Below are 17,552 nucleotides of genomic sequence, written 5' to 3'. Positions count from 1 at the left end.
TCACCAAGGACTCCAATAATCTCCTTTTGTCCAATTCTAATAGGATCTACTCTGTCCTAAACCTCCTTGACCTCCTTGGTCCGTCTTTGACTATATAGACCACTCCATTCCTCATTTTCTCTCCTAAACTTATTCTTATCTTTGCTATCAATGCTAACAACAGCACCGCCATCTCTCTGTCCTAGAAGCATGCAACTTTGAGGCCATCCTTAACTCCTTTTTGCCTCTTACCTCCTACATTAAGCCAGTCTCTAATCACATCAATTTTACTTCCACAGTATTTCTCAGATATGCACCTTCTTCTCCATCATGTTTATCCAAGAGCTTGCTACCTCACACTGGACTCTTGCAGTCTTCTTATTATCTCCCTCAATTTATATCATTGGTTGATCACTCTGTGGGTGCAGAGCATGGTTCTTTCTGGGTAGAGATAATGGAGCTAGAAAACAAACTCCACCCTCAGTGAGCTTACATTCTAACAGGGAGGGACCGCTATCTAAATAAATTACATTTCATCTTCAATCCCTCCTACATTCTGCCGTTACCAGCTGCAACATACCTCAGAACACATCAATCACTGGTTGAGCACTTAAACTATGCACTGTACTAAATACTTGGAAGAGTGCAGTATAACACAGTTGGTAGACCTGTTCCTTGCCCACAGGAGCTTAACAGTCTAGAGGGGGAGACAGACACTTAGGTAAATTAGAGATAGGTACATGTGTTGTGGGGCTGAGGATGGTGTAAATAAAGAATACAAATCCAAGTGCAGGGGTGACACAGAAGGGAGAGGGAATACGAAATTGCAAAGAAGGGGAAACATCAGTGCTGGAGTTATAGATCTGGTAGTTCTCCAAGGGACTGGGTGTAGATGGAGAATACAAGGGGGCCCAGAACTGAACCTTGAGGAGGAGCCTGTAAACAAAAACAAACAAACAAACAAAAAACCACTACTCTCCTCCTCAAAAATCTCCAATGGCTACCTAATTATTTCTGTTCTCCTCAAACTCCTGACCATTCTGTTCAAATTTCTCCAACAGCTGTTTTCTTTTTTCCTTTCCACAATCTTCTCCAGCTTGCATTCATTAGCTTGGGAAGAACTAACCTTCCTAACTGTACTTCACTCTCATCTCTTCTGTCTCCAATCCATTGTGCATGCCCTTCTGCCAATTTGGAACTCCTTCTCTTCTCAAATTCATCAAACTACATTCACCCCCACCTTCCAAGCTCTCCAAAAGCTCTCCCTACTGAGAGCTCACCTCCTCCAGAAGGCCTTCCCAGACTGAGCCCCCTCCTTCCTCTCCCCCTCCTTCCCCTCCCCACAGCACCTGTATATATGTATATATGTTTGTACATATTTATTACTCTATTTTACTTGTACATATTTATTCTATTTATTTTATTTTGTTAATATGTTTTGTTATCTGTCTCCCCCTTCTAGACTGTGAGCCCGCTGTTGGGTAGGGACCGCCTCTATATGTTGCCAACTTGTACTTCCCAAGCGCTTAATACAGTGCTCTGCACACAATAAGTGCTCAATAAATACGATTGAATGAATGAATGAATAAAGCATATCACCTCCAGTAGATATTTCCCAACCAACCTTCCATTACTCCAAGATCAGGTCATTTCATCAGCCACCATGAGCATTGTGTAAATTAGTTAGTAATGTTTGAGTAGAAGTGTGGCCTAGTGGAATGAGCACAGGCACAGAAGTCAGGGGACTTAGGTTCTAATCTCTGCTCTACTACGTGCCTGTGGTGTGATCTTGAGCAGGTCATTTCTTTCACCTTAATTTTTTTCATCTGAAAAATGAGGACAAAACAACGGTTCTCCTCCTTTTGACAGTGAGTTCCATGGGGGACAGTGACTGTGCTGACCTATTTATCTTATATCCACCCACTGCTTAGCATGGTGCTTAGCTTAACAAATACCACAGTTATTATTACCCCATTCATTTTTTTAAAACCAGTATACCCCTATTTTCTCTTTTGTTCTCTTGATTATGAATACTATCTAGATCTACATGTTGAACTCCACCATTGGACTATAAGATCCTCCAAGGCAATTTTCTACCTTTTTTTGAGAGGGCCCAATCACCAAGTACAGTGCTCTGCACACCACTGGCACGCAATGACTTATGCAGTGCTTTTACACTGCGGATGTTCAATAAATACCGACAATGATAATAAATGATAAGTGTAAAGGACTTAGCTCTGTTGCATTGTACTCTCCCAAACTCTTAGTACAGTGCTCCATACATAGTAAGCACTCAATAAATGCCATTCATTGATTGATTGATGAGATAGATAAGCAGCCAGGACTGAACTTCCTCCAGCTGTTTCCCTGGCATTTGCCAAACTTTTTCCCTTGTGGAAGTATTTTTTCCCCATTCTATACAGTCATTTTGTTTCTCAGTCACATCAGCAACAGGTGAAAGGGAAGGCAGAGAAGGAAGAGGGACCCCTGAGGCAGGGAGGGGAGAGGAAGAGAATATTTTGTACCCAGATAATTCAAGGGACTTGCAAATTACTGTAACTAATTGCTTGTTAGAGCATCTGCTGCATCAGTTCTTTTTTCATTTACAAATAAATATTTCCAATCCAGGAAAATTAGGTTCAGAAAGGGATTACTCTTTCCATTTTATAGATTCATGAACTAAAGCAAAAAGAAGGGAGGGATTTTTAATAAAGCTGAGGTGACCATATTTTCCATGATCAAAGATGGAGATGAAATGGAGCTAATGAATCAAAAAAGAGTTAGAAACTAAAGTAACAGAGAGGCTCCATAAGTGAGACAGAGGCAGGGCAGGAGACTCAGAAAAACAAGACAGAAAGGGAAAGAAACCCACAATTACAAACTTGCCAAAGCATAAAAGATAAGGGTCTTTTGTATTTAATTTCTGAAGGGAGGCCCCTTAATCTTATCCATGAGGTAGTCAATTATTGACCTGATTACCATTTATTCAGATTTTGTCAGAGGTGAAGCAGAGACTGGACCAAGATCTCTCACTCTATGATTCAGTAGGTCTTTGAAGGAAGAGGAGAATTCTTGCCAGACTTTTCCTCTGCAAGACATTAGTTACCTCCCTGGAGATGTGGTAGGGGTTGGTAGGAAGAAGATTCTGGTACTTTTCTAACCTGAAAACAACTGAATAGTTATCCATCTCCATCCATCTTCATCACCTCGCCCCCTCCTACCTCACCTCCCTTCTCTCCTTCTACAGCCCAGCCCGCACCCTCCGCTCCTCTGCCACTAATCTCCTCACCGGGCCTCATTCTCTCCTGTCCCGCCATCGACCCCCAGCCCACGTCTTCCCCCTGGCCTGAAATGTCCTCCCTCTGCCCATCCGCCAAGCTAACTCTCTTCCTCCCTTCAGGGCCCTACTGAGAGCTCACCTCCTCCAGGAGACCTTCCCAGACTGAGCCCCCTCCTTCCTCTCCCCCCTCCATCCCCACGCCTTACCTCCTTCCCTTCCCCACAGCACCTGTATATATGTATATATGTTTTTATGTATTTATTACTCTATTTATTTTACTTGTACATATCTATTCTATTTTATTTTGTTAATATGTTTTGTTTTGTTCTCTGTCTCCCCCTTCTAGCCTGTGAGCCCACTGTTGGGTAGGGACCGTCTCTATATGTTGCCAGCTTGTACTTCCCAAGCGCTTAGTACAGTGCTCTGCACACAGTAAGTGCTCAATAAATACGATTGATTGATTGCTTGATTCTATCATAAAGAACACTCTTAAATACAATTGAGAAGCAGCATGACCTGGTAGGTAGAGCAAGGATCTGGGTTCTAATCCTGACTCTGCCACTTGTCTGCTGGGTTATCTTGGACAAGTCACTTCACTTGTCTGTGCCTCTGTTCCACTTGCAAAACATTTGGATTAAGACTATGAGTCCCATGTGAGCCCGACTGCGGGCAACCTGATTAGCTTGTATCTACTCCAGTGCTTAATACAGTGCTTGGCAATTAGTAAGTGCTCAACCAATAAACCTACGCATCAGGCAAAAACTCCTCACCCTCGGCTTCAAGGCTGTCCATCACCTCGCCCCCTCCTACCTCACCTCCCTTCTCGCCTTCTCCAGCCCAGCCCGCACCCTCCACTCCTCTGCCGCTCACCTCCTCACTGTGCCTCATTCTCACCTGTCCCGCCGTCGACCCCCAGCCCACGTCATCCCCCTGGCCTGGAATGCCCTCCCTCCGCACATCCGCCAAGCTAGCTCTCTTCCTCCCTTCAGAGCCCTACTGAGAGCTCACCTCCTCCAGGAGGCCTTCCCAGCCTGAGCCCCCTCCTTCCTCTCCCTCTCCTCCCCCCTCCTCCCCCCACCTTACCTCCTTCCCCTTCCCCACAGCACCTGTATATATGTATATATGTTTTACATATTTATTACTCTATTTATTTTACTTGTCCATATTTATTCTATTTATTTTATTTGGTTAATATGTTTTGTTTTGTTATCTGTCTCCCCCTTCTAGACTGTGAGCCCGCTGTTGGGTAGGGACCGTCTCTATATGTTGCCAACTTGTACTTTCCAAGCACTTAGTACAGTGCTCTGCACACAGTAAGCGCTCAATAAATATGATTGAATGAATGAATGAATAACCCACATATGCACACAACCACAAACACTTCCTTTTAGGGTGACCTTCATTTATTCATTCATTCAGTCAGTCAGTCATATTTAATGAGCGTTTACTGTGTGCAGCTCTCAAAAATGTTCCAGTGCCCCCTTGCTGTGCCAATTTTGCCCAATTATTTCATCTACTGCAGCTGTGCACAAAATATAACCCACATATGCACACAACTACAAACACTTCCTTTTAGGGTGACCTTCATTCATTCATTCATTCAATCATATTTATTGAGCATTAACTGTGTGCAGAGTAGTGTACTAAGCGCTTGGGAAGTATAAATCGGCAGCATATAGAGATGGTCCCAACCCAGCAACAGGCTCACAGTCAATTTCAATAACTGAGTTATTAGCAAAAATATGTTTTCTTTACCTTTTGCAATAGCTGGAGTCTCCTTTTGGGCAGTTGTAACTATTTGGGTGGGGGCAATGATGGAGGGGGAAGTCTGATTTTGGTGAAATTTTATCACTTCCTCTTCATTTGGATAAATCAAGGGAAATGGATAAACACACCCAACCCAGGCAATGAGGAGTGGGCGGGGGAGATAAAACTTCATGCCATGGAAAATGCAAAGCTCCAGCTGTCTGCAGTTAAATGGAAAAGGGTAAAAATAATATTCTGGGGAAAACCAACATCTATTCCTTAATTAAAAATGAAAGGAAAGGATTGAGGAAGCTCTTAATTTAGTTCTGCCCTTCTTTATGAGGAAGCAGATCAATTACTCCTAGGAGTTACCAGCTGGTTTGGGGCTAATGATGGCACACTGTCCAGTCTGTGGCAAAGGGAAAGCTGACCTCTACGTGGACAACTGATTTGTGGCGGAGTCCAAAGAATGTCAGGAGGACAGGGAACAGAGTTAAAGTGGCTTTCACATTCAACTCCTGAGGTGAGACACACTAACAGTTGGTGTGATTATTACAAGAGGCTATCAGATTTGCGAACACATGCTATCAATTATTCATCATTTACTTAGCTAGGCCTAAGTTTTGCATGTCAGCTGTATGCATGGCACATTTTAGGAATTTATGTCTCCCTAAAAAGCTATAAGTCCACACAACAACCTCACTAGGGAAAATGAGCTCTTTCTTTTAGGAGAGTACTTGATAGCTCATATTCATTCAATCGTATTTATTGAGCGCTTACTGTGTGCAGAGCATTGTACTAAGCACTGTTTTAGAGACGGTCCCTACCCAACAGTGGGCTCACAGTCTAGAAGACTCATAGCAACTAGATACCCAGTACAGTCAGCACCTTTGTCATGATCTCATGGTGCACTTTCACCATGAATATTTTGAGTCGTAACCACACTCAATACAGGACTGAGGTCTATCATTCTTGCCAAATGTTGAAATCCAGCTAACGGTGTCCAGCAGTGGCAGAGCTGAGATTAGAACCCAGGTCCTCTGATTCTAGGCCTGAGCTCCTTAGTGCTTTTCCTACATTGCCACAGAAAGGGGTTATGTGGCACACAAAGCGAGTCACTGGGGTAGGGGAGGGCCAAGACCTCTACTCACATCACCACCTCCTCCTCTTCACCTTCCTTCCTGCAATCAATGGAAAGAGAGGAAGGGCCAGGGTGTGACATTAATTAATCAATTCATTCATTCATATTAATTGAGCTCTTACTGTGTTCAGAGCACTGTACTAAGCGCTTGGGAGAGTACAGTACAATAAACAGATACATTCCATGCCTACAACGGTTACCCCCAGGTGCCTTTGTCTGAACTGGGCTTTGCATGTGGCTACCGGATCAAAGTGTTCAGCAATAAGACCATGATGGTTTAGGAGGGTAGTCCGCTAGATTTGTTTTTTTTTCTGAATCAGGACCCAGGTTTAAAACCAGAAGTGGCAAAGGGTATACACATGGAGAAACAGAAAGCAGTCAGTGCTGGTACCCTGAAAGTGCATTTAGAGCTGAGAGGATCCCCAGTGGCCAATTACGTTCATCATTTCCTCTTCCGAGCCTTCAGAAGGTTATTGATCTGAATCAGCTCTCAATGCCTTTGTCTTTTGTCTGTAACCAAAGCCATCATGCGTGAAAAGCCAGGGAAGGACTTAAAAGGAATAGTTTTCAGGAAGATTAGAAATGCAAGCTGGATCTGAGCAATGTCTTCCTGTGATCGCAAATAAATCAGTAGAGTGTTGATTAAGTCTCCATTTGGGAAAAGCATTAGGAAGGGGTAGAGAGGAGAGGGAATAATGATCTCCTGCCTCAAACTGCAAAGCTATCCTGATGCAATTGAGCTCACCATTGGAGGTCTTGTGTGAAGGAAAACTTGGACAATTCAATTCTTACATTTCCAATTTCATTGTAATTGAGCATATTTCACAAGCTAATATGGTATTTATTAAGTGCCTACTGTGTGCAAAGCATATGTTAGGCTCTGGGAAAAATACGCAGTAGAGAACTAACAAGTTCTCTGGCCCCTAGTTATTTGGTCTTCCCCTATCCCTTCTCTATAAGCTCCTTGTGCACAGTGATTGTGCCTATGCCAACTGTATTGTACTCTCCCAAACACTTAATACAGTTTAATAGTATTTATTGAGAGCTCCTGCCAATTGGGCCCACACAATATATTCCCATGGTCAGTATCAAATGGAGAGAGTGCCTTTCTCTGCCCTGATTCCAGGACCTGGCATCTGGGAGCGTGTGCTTCACCCAGGAATCAATCATTTTTATTGTGTGCTTGCTGTTTGCAGAGCACTGTACTAAGTGCTTGGGGGAGTGCACTATAACAGAGTTATATTGTATCAAGAATCAGCGAAACCGGAGCACATGATTAAAGAACAATCTCTTCCCAGAGAATCTGTTGATCCAGATTCTGACAGAGTCCAGGATAACATAATTCTATAGCCTATGATGGCTGCCGGAGAGAGCCCTAGACCTCTCACAGCATGGCCCCTAGAATTATATTCTCTCAACATTATATTTAAGAAGATTTCAGAGGCAGAAAGAGAGAGAACGGAAAGTATAGGGCAAACAGTGGAAAAAATAATCAATTCTGGTTTTCAGACCATCTGTGTAAAGAAGGAAGGAACAGGGATGAATATAAAGATGCAATCTCAAGCAAGCTTTAGAAAAAAAATCATCCTTGAGGGCATGTATTCTAGAGGGAAATAACACAAATTGTAAAATAACAATATAATACGGGTTTAAGTGCTGGGTCTGCCACTTCTGTGCTGTGTGACCTTGGGCAAGTCACTTAACTTCTCTGTACCTGTTAACTCATCTGTAAAATGGGGGCTAAGACTGTGGGCCCAATGTGGGAAATGAACTGTGCCCAACCTGATTATCCTGTATCTGCCCCAGAGCTTAGTACAGTGCCTGGTATATTATAAGCACTTAACAAATACAAATAAGAAAAAAATATACATCATGGAATGCTTCAGATCCACCCAAAACCTCTGACTTTTGTGAGCTATTGCCACGGTTTTTAATTTACCTATATAGTGCATACTATTAAATTGGTCCATTGCCCATCACCATTTGTCCCTTTCCCAACATTCATGATGCACCACTTTGACCTAGAATGGTGAGTAATAATAATAATAATAATTAATAATAACTATGGTAGTTGTTAAGTGCTATATGCCAAACATTGTCCTAAACACTGGGATAGGTAGAAGTTAATCAGATTGGACACAGTCCCTGTCTCACATTGTGGGTGTTTACTGAGGAATCAGACCATAATGGTTGCAAGAGACACATTGAGTTTGGAAGCTCAAAGATCTTAGCAGTGTTTCATCCTCTCTCAGGAAATTTTATGGTATTTTTAAGTAAAGCCAGAGATCATCCCCTCCTAAATTAATCAATCAGTGATATTTATTGAGTGCTTACCAAGTAGAGGGCACTGTACTAAGCATTTGGGAAAATATAATACAATAGAATTGGTAGGTATGATCCCTGCCCACAAGGGGTTTACAGTCTAGGCAGGACTCAGGTCATTGAGCCACAGCCTGGAAAGGTCTGCCTTGTATCTTTTGGTTTCCTCTGTATGATGCAGATTCCCTCTCAGTTCCCTGTTCTAGCCACTGCCCTACCCTTTCTCGAGTGTTTAGCAAGTACTAAACGGCTAATTATCCATACCAATTGGAACTAAGGATAATTGGGAAGCAGCGTGGCTCAATGGAAAGAACGTGGGCTTTGGGGTCAGAGGTCATGGGTTCAAATCCCAGCTCCGCCAACTGTCAGCTGTGTGACTTTGGGCAAGTCACTTAACTTCTCTGTGCCTCAGTTACCCCATCTGTAAAATGGGGATTAAAACTGTGAGCCCCCCATGGGACAACCTGATCACCTTGTAAACTCCCCAGCGCTTAGAACAGTACTTTGCGCATAGTAAGCTCTTAATAATAATAATAATAATGGCATTTATTAAATGCTTACTATGTGTAAAGCACTGTTCTAAGCGCTGGGGAAGTACAAGGTGATCAGGTTGTGCCACGGGGGGCTCACAGTCTTCATCCCCATTTTACAGATGAGGGAACTGAGGCCCAGAGAAGTGAAGTGACTTGTCCAAAGTCACAGAGCTGGACAAGTGGCAGAGCCGGGATTTGAACCCATGACCTCTGACTCCCAAGCCCGAGCTCTTTCCACTGAGCCAGTGGCCCAGTTTGGACTTGGCCTCCCGGCCCGCAAGGGGGCCAGGCCGGCGGGGCTGGGGGAGAGGGACCCTCTTCCTCCTCCTCCTCCTCCGGGGAAGACCCGGTCCTGTCCCCCGCTCCCTGTCGCAGTGGGGGTTCTCCACAAGCCCGCTGTTGGGTAGGGACCGTCTCTCTCTGTTGCCAACTTGTACATCCCAAGCGCCTAGTCCAGTGCCCTGCACACAGTAACAAGTACCATCATCATCATTATTATTATTAAATAGACTAATTAATGATGGCATTTATTAAGCGCTTACTATGTGCAAAGCACTGTTCTAGTTGAAAGCTTAAACAGACAAACTAATTTGGCTGGTTATTTTAAACCAGAACTGATCCAATTTTGTTCATTAGGCAAGATTTTTTTGTTTAAATTAGGCAATATAAGATAGATTGGACGGTTCAGATATATGATACCCAGGTCATTTTTAATGTATTACCACAGTTTGTATGTGCCTCTCAATCAATTAGTAGACAATTACTCTCCCCCACTTCAAAGCTTTTCTTGAAGGCACATCTCCTCCAAGAGGCCTTCCCAGACTAAGCCCCACCTTTCCTCATCTCCCACTCCCTTCTGCCAACACCCTGACTTGCTCCCTTTGCTTTTCCCTACTTCCAGCCCTACAGCATTTATGTACATATCTGTAATTTATTTATATTGATATCTATCTCCACACCTCTAGATTGTAAACTCGTTGTGGGTGGGGAATGTGTGTTAACTGTTTCATTGTACTCTCCCAAGCACTCAGTAGGGTGCTCTGCACACAGTAAAAGCTCAATAAATATGATTGAATCAATCAATCAATCAATTGATGGTATTTATTGACCACTTACTATGTGCATTTAGCACTGTACTAAGTGCCTAACACTAACTCTCTGCAAGTATATGTTACAACACTTTGTCAGAGTTCTTCTCTTCACTCAACCTTGTGAAATAATGAACCAGTCAACATGATGTCACCTACCCCATATTAGATAGAAACCATTGTTTTAAATCTGAACTGGTTGAAAAACCACAAGGTGAATAGTATCACTTAAAAAGCACTGGGAAATTGTGATTAGGTCTTGGTAACTATTAAATCCAAAGCTTAAAAAAGAAAAATGAAAAGGAATTCATCGCTTGTGTCTCTGAGAAGGTTTTATTTTTATCCTGCGGTAACTCAAGCTTCCTTCTCAGTATTCACAGTCACTGGAAATCCCTATATAAAAATACTAGCTTGTGTCATAAACTTGGATCAAGTTTAACATTATTAAAATTGTTGGGGCACTTTAAGGATGGGCCAGAATACCTAAAATTTCTGTTCAGGGTTCCTTTAGCTTCTAGTGAATTTCTACCAGTACCTGGATAAAAGGAAGAAATCTCATCCATTTTGATGTTTAGTATTGAAGGAATCAGCTTGGGGCTCAATGATTCCACATTTCCAAGGTTTGTTGGTTTTTTTTTTTATTACATCTGAGCCTACAGCAAAATTAGCCTGAAATAAGAAGTCATGAGCATAGACAAAATGACATTCTTGATCTCTCTCTAAACGAATATTTTCTTAGATCATAGTTATTAGAGAGGGACCTGTTCACAGACAGTAGAAAGAAAATTACCCATCCCACTCAGGACCCAGGCTAATTTTCAGATAATCAAATGTCTGAAACGATAGCTGAGAAAAATGAGATTTGGCTATGTTGAATAGATACTTGTCTAGCTTGCTTAGCTATTTATAAATATAGGGAGTTGGTTCAGATATCAGAAATTTGGATATTTGAAAGGGTGTCCCTCCCCACTGTGATAGATTAGGAGAAGTCAGAGTTGGGGGGCAGGGAAGGTCACTCCTGAGATATTCAGCAATTGCTTCCTCACCTCTCTCCCATGTCCACTCCACCACCGCCCCCTCTACCCCGACCACAAACATACACTAAGGATGCAGCTATAATAATAACTGTGGTATTTCTTAAGCATTTACTATGCACCAAGCACTCTGCTAAGATCTTGGGTAGATAGAATATAATCAGATCAGATATAGTTTAAGGGGTACAACATGCATTTAATACCCATTTACGGATAAGGAAATTGAAGCACAGAGAAGTTAAGCGACTCACCCAAGTTCCCACAGTGGGAAAGTGAAGAAGCTGGAATTAGAATCCAGGTCTCCTGACTCCCTTCCCTGTACTTTTTCCTTTAGGCCATGCTGCTTTTCACCTAGATAACAACTTTCTGAAATAAACACAAGGGAAAAGAGATGTGTTCAGAGTCAGGGGGCACAACTGGCAAAGAAGGGGGTGCTTTAGGCCCTGTGTCACAGTACCTCCCCCTCATGACTTGACAGTGACCCTGTCAGTGAGGAAGAGTGGTCAGAAAATCTGGGGTATTTCCTAGGCATAGAAACAACCTGATAGAGAAGCTAGCAGTTCAGAGAGTTTCTCTAATTCTGGGGAAGTGGATTTTCTCTGGAGAACATCTTTTCTTACCATTACTCTTCCAAGGATTGAAGTCTTCCCGCTGGGGGTGTGTGGGGGGAAGATTCGGACACTTTTGCAATCCCACAGCTTCCCTAGCTAACCTGGCACCTCAGAGCTCCTGGATAGTTCATTTGCCAGTACCTGTCTTCTGTGAACCTAGAGTAGCAAGTTTGGTTTGAAACACTTCCCCTCCCCTCAGTGTTTGCCAAAATCTTCAAGGGGCAGAAAAAGTGGGATTCGTTTGGGGAAATGGGAATCTTAAATACAGACTTAATTAGTTGGGGTAACGGGGTAATGGGGCAAAGTCTGGGAGGCTTTTAATTTTTCCAGAGTTAGCAGTGCTCTTCTGGGACAGCTTTAGTCTTTCTCTCCATTAAGAATAACAGTGTATAGCTGCAGGCCCCTAAAACAGCTGCGCCTTCCAAACCAGCTCACAGTCCAGTAAGATGATATAGATCCGGGCTGTGGGCTTTAGTTCTACTTTGTGGGGTTTTTTCCAAATCAAACAACCCTCTGTGTGCCATTCAAAAACGCACTGCCACATTATGGCTAAGAATGATGAATGACTCTGAGGAAGTATCCATTCTCGATGTCCATTTGGTTCACAGATTGGATTGGAGAGTCAAAATGAATCAGCGTTTGACAGATGGATGGCTCAGCCTCCCACTTGCTCAGACTTGTGCAGGGACAATGGGCAATTGTCCTTACCGTTGCTCTCTGTCTGGATTTGCAAAGCAAAGGGAACCAAGGTTGATGGAGGGCAGTGCTGGAACGTGGCAAGGGCCACAGGACTATTGTAGTTCTCCTGCTCTTGTAGCTTGACTTAAACAGGAGGGAAGAGTTTACATAAAACCGTACTGCTGTCATCCCGAGGGGAATGTCCCAAAGTCCAGATCCACTAAACTGGCAGCTCCTTTAGGGCAGGGACAGTGGCTACCAATTCTATTGCATTGTACCCTCTCGAGTGTGCTTGGGAAGCAGCAGGGCCTCATAGAAATATCACAGGCCTGGAAGTCAGAGGACGGACCTGGGTTCTAATCCCAGCTCCACCACTTGCCTGTTGTGTGATCTTGGGCAAGTCACTTCACTTCTCTGAGCCTCAGTTTCCTCATCTGTAAAATGGGGATTTAAATCCTACCCCCTTTAACCTAGAATGTGAGCCCTGTGTGGGAGAGGGACTAGGTCCAATTTGTTTATCTTGATTATCTGAGCCTCCCAGTGCTTAGAAGAGTGCATAGTACATAGTGCTTAAAACAGTGCATAGCACATAGTTAGAGCTTAACAAGTTCTATTTTTAAAAGTGTGCTTAGTACAGTGCTCTGCATGCAGCAAGCCCTCAGTAAATACCTTGATTGATTTATTGATCCACAGAATCATTTGGTTCTCCCCCTTCTAGACTGTGAGCCCACTGTTGGGTAGGGACTGTCTCTATATGTTGCCAACTTGTACTTCCCAAGCACTTAGTACAGTGCTCTGCCCACAGTAAGCGCTTAATAAATATGATTGATTGATTGATTGATTGATTTTCTCCTTTAAGGTGTCTTACCCATATTCCTCTCCTCTCTCCCTAGAGTGACTCTTGAATGTTTGGGGGGAAGAAGTCTCCATCTCCAGAGATAAATGACAGCACTAATACTGACCTGAGGCTCCTCAGCAAACGCTGGAAAAATTGAGGGGCTCTTCATCCCATCGTGAGTTTGGTTCCCAAAAGAGAACCCCGATCCGTGCTCTTTCCACTACACCATGCTGTCTCTCCCCGTGGGACTAAGAGCAGCCTGGATACATTTAATCATAGTAATCTGAATCTGCCTCATTTAACTTCTCTTTTCTTGTGAAATGGTGATTCAATTTCTGTTCTCCCTTCCCATTAGATTCTGGGCCCTATGTGGGCTAGGGAGTGTCCAACCTGCCTCTCTTGTATCTGGAGAAGCAGTGTGGCTAAGTGGAAAGAGCCCAGACTTGGGAGTCAGAGGTCATGGGTTCTAATCCTGCCCCCACCACTTGTCAGCTGTGTGACTTTGAGCAAGCCACTTCACTTCTCTGTGCCTCATCTGTAAAATGGGGATTAAGAATGTGAGCCCATGTGGGACAACCTGATTACCTTTTCCAGCACTTAGAATAGTGCTTCAGCGCTTAGAACAGTTCTTCGCACATGGTAAGTGCTTAACAAATACCATCATTATTATTATAATTATCTACCCCAATATTTCGAAAACTTCTTGACACATAGTAGATGCTTAACAAATACCGCAATTATTATTATTAAGCATACAAGATGAAAAGACTAAGAAGCTCATTACAGGCAGCGTTCAGCTACTTGTACGCTTCCTTTATTTGGAGATGATGAAGGAGCTGCATGTACTGTACTGCTCATGTGCATCTGCACTGTTCCCATAACGGGCATGGAACGCCCGTGTTATATTGCCCGTGTAATATTGTTATACTGTACTCTCCCAAGCGCTTAGTCAGTGCGCTGCAAACAGTAAGCACTCAATAAATATGAATGACTGACTATTCTGAGGTCACTATTCTGGCAGTGGCAGCAGCAGCAGCATCAGAAACAGTTTCTCTTGTCACCCGCCCTGTTCCCCCCAGTTCCAGCTTCAGTGAGCATTTTTAGAGTGGAAGTTTAACAACCAGTGGAAGAATAATGTCCACAGGCCACCACGGAATGCTTTTTACCTAGGGTACCAAGCATGGTCATATCATCTGCGGGGGAAACCGGGATCAATTCAGGTCAGGAAACTCATTGCTTTTGTTCCACACCCCAAAATGTGATAACATTCTTTGCACTAGGTAGCTTCTATAAAACCAGTATTAAAATGTCTGTCTTCACTTACTTCAAAAATAGATGAGCATATATTAGAAAATTGAAGTGGAACCACTTAAGAAAATGAAAACATAATATGAAGCCAAGATATTGATTAATGCTGAAAGAAAACACGATATAAATTATTTTGCAGAAGTTGTAATATTTCAAGGGAGCATATTCTGTGGTTTCCTGTGATAATAGATTATTGGAAAGGGATTACTAATTCAGGAAATGAAATGAAACCAAGAAAGGAGCGGAAGGCCTTGGAGGACCTGTTAGAAAATGAAGGATCAAGTTAATAGGAATGAAAATCATACCACAGACCCAACAATAGTATAAGAGCCTTGAAATCTGCTATTCTTTTCGAAACAGATCCTAAACAGAAACTTCTAAAATAAGCAGTTGTTTTTTTTTTTTTTTGTGCAGGGGCTAATCGCCTGAGCAGCTGGTTTGTACTATTGAAAATGTATTTGTGTGGGAATTAGCACATATGTCCTCCCCTTCCATTCTCTGGTGGAATATCACATTTCAGTAAGAATCTAGTTTAGTACCTAATGGCAATTTATAACAATGTGAAAGTCTAGCCCTTTTTCCTGACTATCACATACTCAACACAAAGCATGGGATGTAAATTTCCTATAGTATAAATTCAGAAATGTATTTTTGAATCCAACAACCAACTCTGTTGTGTATCCACCCTGGGAGAATTTTGAGGACTTGAAAGAGTCCAAAGTTGGTTAATGCCCCCAGAAGCAAAAATATATAAAACGCCAAGTTTGGATGGGGCAGTTATATGATCATCCCTGAGAAAGACGGAATACTTGGACTGTTGGAGGTGAGGTAGGAAATATAATTTTATTCATTATTTGCATCTGTACAATATCACACAAGTTTAAACTGAATCTAGTAAAGTGGAATTTGGGGAACATTAAAGAGGCCAATATACACTTGGAAACAAAGTGTGTGTCTACAGCAGATTAACCTAACACCGGGCTGAAAGACCTTAATGGAGCTCACCTGTTTCTCAGTAGTGCTCTCATGACTTGACTCATAAGCAAGGTAATATAAAAGGATTTTAGCAATTAGTATTCTTTGCTCTTTTTCAGTTCTTTAGGACCCTATACTGATTTCAGAAAATAAAGCAGGAGTGTCACAGGATTGTTTCCTTCGGCGTTGGAGACGCCATTATCCAACATTGTGCTCTGCAGTAGGAGAATGCCTACTGAGGCAATAGCCATCAATCAGTGGTATTTATTGAGCACTTACTGTAGGAAGAGCACTGTATTAAGCACCTAGGAGAGTACAACACAATAGAGTTGCTAGATGTGATCCCTGCCATTAAGGAACTTACACTCTTTGACCAAAGAATCATCTAGTGTGGACAAGCCCAATAGGAATCATGAAAATACATGGATAACCTATTTGGAGGTGAGCCAAGCTCGTTCTCTAGACAGTAAGCTCATTATGGGCAGGGACTGTGTCTGCTAATTCTGTTGTATTGTTCTCTTCCAAGTGCTCTGCACATAGTAAGCGCTCAATAAATACCATTGATTGATTGACCGCCTGTAGGGTCTGCTCACTACGGTAAAGTGTAGGAACTAAGCTGCTGTCACCCTGGCTGTAAACAGGTCCTGAAAGTAAATCTTGGTTTGCACTTTGCAGTGTGCTACACCCTGTCCACCTATTTGTTTTACTCTGTGCCCTAATGGCAAGATAACTCGCAGGAACATGGGAGGATGAGTGGCACTGCTGCACAAGCCCCTGTGATCAGTTCCTTCGCCTCAGGGCCAAAGCTCATCCACTGTTCTCCACAGAAGACTCATCCTCATCATATTTCATATATATGCAACAGGACTTTCCGGATTTAAAGATAACAGCAGATGCTATGGCTTATAGTGGATTTGAAAGTGAGTTTTGCAATACAATCGGCATCAAATGTTCCTCAAAAAATCCATAGTCTACACCAGGGGATTACCCAGCTTCCCTATTGCACCCTCCAGTAGGAAATGAAAATAGGACCGTGGAAAATGAAAATAGGATCATGCAAGATGCACAATCTTTGATGCGGAGTTACAGGTGATGGCTACTCCTGCTGGTGCTGTATTTTTGTTCTCTACCAAGTTTTTCTGTTGCCCCCACCTCTGCTCTCCAACCTCCTAGGGGTGCCACAGCTTCCAAAAACCTAGGCCATCATTAATCATTATGGTGTTTGTTAAGCACTTACTGTGTGCCAAGCACTGTTCTAAGCGCTGGGGTAGATACAAGGTGATCAGGTTGTCCCACATGGGGCTCACAGTCTTCATCCCCATTTTACAGATGAGGGAACTGAGGCACAGAGAAGTGACTTGTCCAAAGTCACACAGCTGACAAGTGGTGGAGCGGAATTAGAACCCATGACCTCTGACTCCCAAGCCCTGGCTCTTTCCACTAAGCCATGCTGCTTTGTTCCCAAGCATCAATCAATCAGTGGTATTGACTATTTACTGTGTGCTGAGCACTGAATTAGGTGCTTGGGAGAGTGCAGCACAATTGAATTGGTAGACAAGATCCCTGCCATCAAGAAACTTACCGTCTACTGAGTGAAGCTTACATCCCTCAGCTCTGTACCTCTGACTCACCTCAACTATTTTGGCACAGGCACTGAACTGTTTTAATCAGGTATGATTTAAGTTGTATTTCTCAGGTGGGGCTTTGATTAGGCAAGAAAACAAAGTGATGGTAGAAGTACCAGAAAGATATGCTGTATTTCCCCAGCATGACAGAATAGTTCTGCTGTGTTAGCCCAAGAAAATGGGCATGATGACTGTGGGCCCCAAGTGGGATGGGGACAGTGTCTGACCTGATTGCCTTGTACCTAATTTGGGGCTTTAGCTCAGTGCCAAGATTAGATTGTAGATTGCAGACCCCCCCTTAAAAAACCCGTTAGATTGCAGACCCCCTTAAACACAGTGGGCTTGTGTTTTCCTTCTAGTGTATCATCCCAAGTGTTTACTTCACTGCTGTGCACTC

This window comes from Tachyglossus aculeatus, chromosome X1, assembly GCF_015852505.1.
Source record: "Tachyglossus aculeatus isolate mTacAcu1 chromosome X1, mTacAcu1.pri, whole genome shotgun sequence".
In the NCBI taxonomy this organism is placed as follows: Eukaryota; Metazoa; Chordata; class Mammalia; order Monotremata; family Tachyglossidae; genus Tachyglossus; species Tachyglossus aculeatus.
This window is presented reverse-complemented; position numbering follows the sequence as displayed.